Raw genomic sequence first — 9,516 nt, 5'->3', positions numbered from 1 at the left:
ACGCTAAAGGTATGTAACGCCTATTCCTTCTTTTTCTTGGCATGTCCTAGACGTAAGTAAGAAATGATATGAACCTTGGGGTAAATTCTACTCTCTAGTTCCAAGCATAACTTATGATTCTATTCATTCCTTAATGTTATTGTCACGAGCCAACTATATGATTGACTAATAAATGATGTATAGAAGTTCCTACTCTTAAAGAATTGCATAATTAGAGGCATACTTGGCTTTCAAAAGCTACACCATGTTGAATTGATACATGTACATGAAATCTGAAACGTTCCTTGTTATAGTTGTAGTGAATTTAGAAAGAACTTAATATGATCATTATCCTGATACTTGAGAGCTGATTATTTTACTTATCTATTGAGTCTCAAAAGATGATTTGTATGTATGTGGTTGCTTATTACTCTGCTCGTGCTTACCGTTACATCCTTCACTGAGTCCCGGGCCAGGACACGTTTTCGTGCGCATATTTATTACATTATTCACCGAGTCCCTCACTAGAGGGCCGGGACACGTTATATATATATGATGATATGATGATATGATGACATGATGATATGGGGATGGCGGCCAGGAGGGCATATGTTCATTATTCACCGAGTCCCTCACTAAAGGGCCGGGACACGTATATGTACATGTTTATAATGCCATGATTTTAATTACCGAGCCCCTCACTAGAGGGCCGGGACACGTTATGTATGTTATATACAGAATGATTATTCAGCTTTGATTACAAAACTCTATATTGATATGAGAACGATACAGATGAATTATGTTCAAAGGTAAGTTTTATGAATTTCTGTTTGTTGCATTGGGTTCTACACACCTTGTCTCAGTATGAGTCTATTACTATATTTCATGCTTTACATGCTCAGTACATATTTTGTACTGACCCCCTTTCTTCGGGGGGCTGCGTTCATGCCCGCAGGTACAGACGCTCGTTTCGGAGATCCACCAGCCTAGGATATCTATTCAGCTACTTTGGAGTGCTCCTTTGTTCTGGAGCCTAGCTTGTGGTATAACTCCCTTTTGTTATATATGTATGTGTTTATTCGGGGTACGGCGGGGCCCTGTCCCGTCATATGACACTGTCATTCCTCTTAGAGGTCTGTGGACATTTGTGTGGGTCTGTATATAGTTGTTGTTGCGTTGTATGAATACGACTTATGTTTGGGGCGTACCCATTCGTAGTGGCAGCCTTTTTGGCTTGCGTAGCTATATATATGTTGTTGTTGAAGATCGTAACTCCTCAGGAAACAGGTGCCTACGACATACGGAATTGTGACAGCTTTAAAATAACGTCCTGCCTTTTTATACAAATAAGTTCATAATATGCTGGTTATAAAAGATTAGAGTTAACAGGGGATATGAGTGTCCAACTCGGGCACTAGTCACGGCCTACGGGGTTGGGTCGTGACATATTTGGTCCAATTAGCCATCTTAGGGTAACATTTGCAAAATTGACCTTAATTAATCAGACCAATGATTTTGGCCCTTTCATATAAGGTCACAATTAAACTAGATAAAAAATAAAAAGGCTAGTTTAGCAATAATGACCTCAATTCATAGAATTGACTTTCAATTGGGTCATAATTTGGACTATTAATTGATCATTTCAATTGTAGCCATTCAATGGGCAATTTTCAGAATTTCTCACAATTAAATACTCAATTACTTATGGTAAATTTCTAATAAATTGATTAAATGAGAATTGAGGGGTAAAATGATTAATTTATTTAATTAACTAGATTCCTTGCATTAAACAGAGTAAAATACTTGTAAATTGACATTTTAGCAATTTGGACAATTAAGTAAATGATTGTGGTAAATTTATGAAATGTGTAAATTAATTTATAAATGATTTATAATATTTATAGAAATTATCTTGCCAATTACGAATGGTAAAATATTGTGTGAACAATTTTATAAAATCATTCTGGCTTCTAAAAATACATATTTCACTATGTTTGATATGCAAGGACTCTGAGTGATTAAAATAAATTACGGGAGGTCAAAAATTAGGTGTCAACACCCACTTTGAGAAATAGTAAAATATATAAACTTGATCTACAGGACTGCTGCTTTATTATAGCGGAGGGTACTATGGAGTCCATATATCTTTAGTTATGTGTAACTTTCTTTTGGTAGAAATTATGGTGAATTTGATTTTCTTTTGTATTTTAAAAGATATAGACTCATACATTTCTTTGTGGTTGTATATGTGATGGTTCACATTTTTGCGGGCGGGGTTAGTGCTCGGAAAAGCTACTTCGAAATCGTTGGTGCTCTTTCGGACTTTGTTTTAAAAAGTCGCCACCTAATTTTTAGGAAATTAGGACAACTAGTTGTGAAGGGTTTATTCATACGCTGTGAAAAATCTTTCTTAATCCAAAGTTTTAGGAAAAAGTTCTGGTGATCCCCTAGGGAAGGTGTTAGGCACCCTAGTATTAAGGATCCGTACTATACGGTTGACCTTGGAATTCCAATGTGTGAGTATTTGCATGAACTGTTTATTTGGTGTTTACTTCCCGAAAAAAAAGTTTGTTATTTTGCATATCATTTTTGAAAAGAATTGAATGTATTCCCTTTACATACAGGGTATTTAGGTTTGGATTTATAATATTCAGATAAAATTAGTTCCTTTCATATATAAGGATAGTAGTGTTTTCTATAAAGATAGAAAGCTTATTTATTTTTACAGTCTGGGATAAATGGGCTTTGTTCATGCTTGACTCATACATGGACCTGGTTAATTACTTTAATACGTTTTTAGAACGTCTTTATCTACAACTTTATAATTATGGATATATAAAATTTTGACCATTTAGTTTATAAAAGGTGTTTTCATAAATTTAGACATATTGAACTTGTTTCTTTGAAAATGAATTAAGTTTTATAGCAAAAAACAATTTTTATTTGTGAAAGGAGCGTGCCGTTTTTCTGGGTAACGCCCAGATTTATTTAAGAAAATCTAGCTTTGAGCTTCATTTGTTCTATTAAAGGTCTACATCACATGGGTTCTGGCCCAAATAATTCATCCATTTATTTTATAAAAATGTGGGCCTTGGCCCAAAATTCCTTAACCGTTAATTTATATAAAAAGGTTCAAGTGGGCTCTGGCCCAAAACAATTTAACCATTTGATTTTTAAAAGAAAGGCTATATGGCCTCTGGCCCTAGATACTTTGACCATCCATTTTTCTTTAAAACTTATGTGGACTCTGGCCAAAAATACCTTTTACATTTTTGTTAACACAAAATCTAGAAAACGTGTCTATCTTTGAAAAGGAATTTGTCTAATTTACTTTTCCTCTTTAGTTTTGAATGATATATCATGTCATTTTGACATCAAAACCACTTAATCTAGTTAATATTTAATTTATTAAAAAAAAAAAGACGTGGTTTGTTCCCATTTAAGTTAAAAAATCAGTACGTGTTTTCCAAGTTTTCAAAAAGGAATTGTTTTAAGGATCTAGAGTCAACTAAACAACTTATACACCATTTGCCTAAGAGGCCTAATTCGAAACACAAACGATTCCAATAATATTGTGGGTTTTTACAAGTATGAATACAATACAGAAAAATGTTTTAAGAAAATAGGAATGGCATAAATAATATAAGAAGGATAGACTAGGGGTGTACCAAACCCCTAGTAACCATTTTCACCCATTGTTGGGCCTTCGTGTCATTTTCACCCATGACTGGGCCTTCAATATTTATATTAGAGCTTCCCTTTTTCTTTTCTTCATATACTCAACAATTTTGAAGGAAATTTAAGGGGCCTTTGACCCAATAGGGTGGCTGGACCTCAGCCCGAATGGCCATGCAGTGGAGAAGGAAAGAAATAAAGACCCCGGTTAGTTTATATTTTACTGATCTTATCATATGTATAGCTATACACACATACATACACAGTATCCTATTCACTTACAAGTTCTATCATATGCATAAAGGTACACACATACAAACATAGTATCCTATTTATTCACAAGTACATGTAGTATGCATATGCACTTCCATGTCTTTAAACTCATCTGAAAAGACTTGGGTGGTGGGGAGGAAAAGCCATCACCATCCTTGTTCCTGATGCCGCACAAGTTCCAAGGGGTTTTATGAACCTCCGGCATGCCTGGTCCCCAGGGAAAGGTTCCGACCAAGCCCACCGCTCTTTAAACTGCCTCTCCCAACCAACACAGCCACGGAGGACATAGATTTACATATCCACATATAGGCTTGGAATAAATAGGACAGGTCTAATATACACAGTTTTAGAATAACAATAATTAGTAGGAACAAGTGAGGAATATGAAAAGAAGAGATGGATAGTCTCAGCAGACATACTATTCTAATAAATCAAGGCCACGGTAACTAAATATGACTTAGACAAAGGAGGAAGTAACATACATGGACATAATGTGGCCGAAACTAGACTGAATCAAACAATCACAACATAAACAGTCATGTAGAAGTGACATAGTCCCAAGCAGTATTGAATCAAGTAGGTATGGTAAAGCAAGTAAAGGCACATAGGCATAGGGTAAACAAGCCTCAGTACTGGTACAATACAACAGAGATGAGCAACAGATTTGCCATTCACAGAAGGCATATAGAGTTATTCATATGAAGCCTTCAACACGGATAGGTGTCCTATGCACAACCAAAACAAGTGTCCATACAACCTTTTTGGGTCATATTTTAAGTCTGGATGGTTCTCACACATGATGCTAGAAACAAACAGGAGAACAAAGTTTGTAATCCTAATATACATGATATGGACAAACTCAAGCAGGTGAATCAAAGTCCTCTTATTGAAACAATCATTTACCAATATGCATCATACAAGGCAAGCAACTAAACTCTAATTACTATAACATCAACAGAAACATAGCACAGGCATATCTGATTATGCTAAGGAAATATAGTAAGGGTCATGGCTTCGCTAGCTTTAATAAGCATAAGTGGGATGCTGCATTTCCCTCAAGATCATTCAGATAAAGGTTAAGACAAAACAACTAGAATTCTGGCAAGGTCAGCTGTAAGCAATACCAAGAGATTTTAAGTCCCAATGATTCTATGTTAAGTATGTAGTTTTGCAACTGCATTTTTGCACAGACTTTAAGCAAATAGAAACACCAAGAGTCCCAAGGATAAACAGAAGATTCAATATTTTTAAAGTTAAGAGTTTTAAAATCCCTTTTAGACCTTCTCCCCTAACCCTATTCCAATGTAGAAAGAAACAGGTTAATCCCATAAGAAGATGCACATGATTTAAACATATTCATAATTAGTGGCCTGCTCTTAACTTTCTTATTTTTGTTTAGCTAAATAGTATTCATAACTCACCAGGGATCATTTCAAAGTTCACTTGTTTGTTATTATACCTTTGGCTGCTGTTTAATGTTGCACTAAGGGGCAGTACACTTATTCAAACAGGGCCAAGTTCATTTATTATCCTCTAACTGGGTTTGGACTAGCAAGCTCATGGGTACATCTCAAAGTTTAAAGACATGATACATTATCTGGAGTACAATAAATAAAGAGTTAAGTGTATTCCCATGTCATTATGCTGCCAACCTAAATTAATAAAAGCTACTCCTCTTTTACCTGTTTAATATTCTAGTGTTTTTTAAAAGAAAAAAAAAACCATTTTTTCAAACACAGATGAAACCAAAACCAATGCACACAGAACTCCATGTAGGTTTTAACTCTAAACCAAGTCTAACTAGATATTAGAGGGTCCTCACACCTTATTATATTGTCCAAATAAAACATTTTTGACTTATTTTTCAGCAATCAGTAATCATATACCTACTTGAAGTCTTTTCCTCTCTCCAATTTTAAGTAATGCCTGCAATCCTCAAACTATTGTGTACCATCTAGTCCAGTCAACTAATTCCTAAAGCATAATTGACTAGATCAACAAGTTCATTTGAATCTAAACATGAAACATTAAGACCAGGTTTAATGATCTAAGTGAACAACCATTAGTACAAAGGAAGTTCATTCTTTAGGACCCATCTAACTCAACAAAATGGAAAAGAGGCCACCAAGTGTGCAAATATAGCAAGTTGTACCCCATAGACTTGTGGGATATGCCATGCCAATCTTTTATTTTGGAAGAAAGGTACTGTGGATCAAGTGATACGTGACCCTTTCTCAATATTCTCCTAAGATGTCTTTAAAAAGACATCCCCGTTTGTCAAGTGGTTTTAACTTACATATCTACACTCATGGTCCTCTTCTCTTATCCTTGAGTAAATTCTAAAGGGGGGTTGAACAGCTTATATTATCCAACCAATTTCCCCAAAGTTTCAACTACAGTCCTTTTTTACCCTTTTTTTTTTTACTATAACAGGACTTACAGTATCCTATATGTTTATCTTCCTTTTTAGGCCTAATCAATCAGTGTGATCAACAGTTATTATCAGACCATGTTCCTCATCCATGTACAAAGAAAAAATGGGTCTCATGTTTTAAAGGCAAACCTCAATCCCTAAGCTATTCAGGACTTCACAAAACATGACCAAACCTACTTCATTTCACCATTCTCCTACTACTTTAAATTTGTTAAATTGGACACTTAAGGTCACCTATTAAACTAAGGTTAGTTCATGAAGAAATATCAATGTAGATGCAAGAGTTTATAGCAAACAAGCTTACTTTCATAACACAAGTTGCTTCACCAATTAGATAGGACACATAATGGGGGCTGGAAAAAAAAGATCAAAGGTAACATAACATGTTTTCAAATTCTAGACAACTATTTTCTCCCATTTTTCAAATCTTTCATTCCCCAAAACAGTCTCTAATCAGGTTAAGGACTAACAACCACCTTGCTAGCCGACAAAACTAATCAAATTTATCTTAATCAACTTCAAGTAAGACCTGGTCTTAATGGTTTACCCATTTTCTTTTCTGGTTTCACCAAACCTCTTAGTACTTAGAGATAGAATAGTTTAAAGATGCAAGACTTGTGATATGAGTTACACTAGGATAGAGTTTGTAAGCACCATATGTTTAAGTCACACAAGTTCAAACAAGAGATTAAAGCACTTAATCAAACCAAAAATAAAAGATTCATATTCAGGTCTTTAATCACATTAGTTTTTGGATTTGCTAAAAAAAAAACATAAGTAGTGTGGCACACATTCTGGGTTAGACTAGGTGAAACCATGATCACAAATGTTTCAATTACTAGTTTGCCAACCCAAAACCCAAGCTGAACAAGATTCCATTTCCAATTTGTATATTAGTTGAGAAAAAGCTATTAACTAGTCCGTACTTTATCTTATTCTGTGTGAGTGAGGTCATTCAACATGGAAAAATAAAAATATGTTCAAGATACATTAACCACACTATTTTATAACTAAAATAGAAGCATTGAAGTCACATAAGTAAACAAACCACTATGAAGACCAATCAGCCTATATTAGGTAGGTTTCAACATGGTATTCAAACTGGCTACACCATTTTTCTAGAGTGAAAAATAAACTGAACACACAACTGGAGGGGACAACTCTTAATAACATGAACCACCGTTAGCCAACATTAAAACCCAAGCAGATTAACTAATACAACACCCTTAATCTAGGCAAAATCTAAGTAAAGGAAACAAAATGAATTAGGAATTACCTTTTATATGCGCATCCAAGAAAAGAAGGGATCTTGGATCCTTATCCTTCCGGTCTCGAAACTTAGCCACACGAAATAGAGAACAAGCAAGAAAATAATAAACTCCAGCTCTTAAAGTCAAAGTCTTAAAATTTTACTGAGAAGCTTTTAAATATTGAATTTTCTAGCTTCTTGAATTTGTGCAAACTTTGTTTCTCTCCTCTCTTTTTCAGTGAGGGTGGGGTTCCATTTATAGAACCCCAAAATTTATCCAAAGATTAAAATTACCGATGTGGTACAAACCTTATTTTCAGGACCAAACATTCAACATATGGAATTAACGATCTAGATCTAAAGGTAACCAACGTATAAGGTAAGTTCTAACCCATCTTGGGTCGATCTGAGCCAATATTTAAGGGCCAATAGGAAATCGCAAAAACAATAAAACAATAAAACCTTAAAGCAACATAAAATCGCAGGTTTGACTCGAAATATGAAGAAAAGAGCAAAAGGAGGATCTATTACCATGTTTGGAACATGTTTTGAGTGAAATCATGTTGAACATTAATGGTTTCACACTTTTGATCATGCAAAGACTATCAAAAGTCTGAGGAGTCTGAATTTTTGCCATATCTAGCATGAGAGAGGGAAAAACAAAAGGGCGCCTTAGGGTTTTAGAGAAAAGGGGAAAGGAGGAGAGAGAAGGAGTAAGGCTGTGTTTGTTAAAAAAATGAAAATGAAATGAGTGTGTATTACTCCCTTCCTTAATCACGCGATTTGGGCTAGGTCTGGTCCATTAGGTGGACTGGGTCTGGTCCGATTTTAAATAGGATGGATATGGCCTTTTTCCCTTATGTATATCACGTGTGTATACTTACATATACCGGGCGTATATACACGCATAGAATAAAGTAGGTTATTCAAAAAAAAAAAATTATTGATTATTGGTCAAAATTTTTTAATTATAAGCAAATTAGGAAGTAATTATCCTAGTTAAACAATTTAAAAAGGGTCAACTGTGTTAAATGGCTTAATTTTGTGAATATGGCCCTAATTGATTCTAATCCAAATGATTATTTCAATTATGGCCATATTTGGCCTAATTAGAAAATTTTGAAATTAAATTGCATTAATGACCTTAACAAATTTGAACCATTGAATCTGGTTATTTCAAATAAAGCCATTAAGAGGCTGGTTTTGCAAAAAAAAAAAAAAGGTCCTAATTTCCTTAAAACATGAATTGGTTAATTTAATTGTGGCCATAACAATAATAATTAAAAAATTAAAAATCAATTTGCAATAATGACCGCCTAGTTGATTAATTAGCCTAATTAAAACATTTATAGACAATTATACATAATTTTCACAAATTATGCAATTATACAAAATTAAAGATTAAGGGGTGACATGGTTAATTATTTAAATTACTCAAACTCCTTGAATTAAAGGGAATAAAGTATTTACTAATTTTGATTTTGGACACTTTAAACAATTAAATAAATGATTATTTTTTAAACAAAATGCCCTTTTTTTCTTTTGATTAAATCAAACAAGTATCTCATAAAAGTACCAATTAACTCTTAAATAAATTCGTGATGTCATGGAAAAACCTTTTAATCAATCTAAAGGAGTAAAATATTGATCTGAATAATATATAAAAATTATTTACTCTTTAATGTGCATAGCTCATTTTATTTATTTTCTAAGGACCCTGAGTGATTAAAAATAATTATGGGAGGTCAAAAATTAGGTATCAACAACTGCCTCTTCGGTGTTTAGGGATGGCTCTGATCAATGATATTTGACTGACCCGACTCATTTCACCCTTTATCTCTATGCAATTTTCACATACATGGTCGAACCCTGGTTTTTGGGTTTCCTACATATCTTAGGTTATATG

General features: G+C 34.1%; 1 long non-coding RNA gene across 1 annotated transcript; it reads right to left on the bottom strand.

The window, feature by feature from the left end:
* Positions 1-3,496: 3,496 nt before the first annotated feature.
* LOC132602300 (uncharacterized) lies at positions 3,497-8,324 on the bottom strand. Its single transcript, XR_009567719.1, has 2 exons — positions 8,142-8,324; positions 3,497-4,258 (listed from the first exon to the last, which is right to left on the bottom strand). It is a non-coding gene; the product is annotated as an uncharacterized LOC132602300 (long non-coding RNA).
* Between the last annotated feature and the right edge of the window lie 1,192 nt (positions 8,325-9,516).

Source organism: Lycium barbarum, chromosome 7 (assembly GCF_019175385.1).
Source record: "Lycium barbarum isolate Lr01 chromosome 7, ASM1917538v2, whole genome shotgun sequence".
Taxonomy (NCBI): domain Eukaryota; kingdom Viridiplantae; phylum Streptophyta; class Magnoliopsida; order Solanales; family Solanaceae; genus Lycium; species Lycium barbarum.
This window is presented reverse-complemented; position numbering and strand designations above follow the sequence as displayed.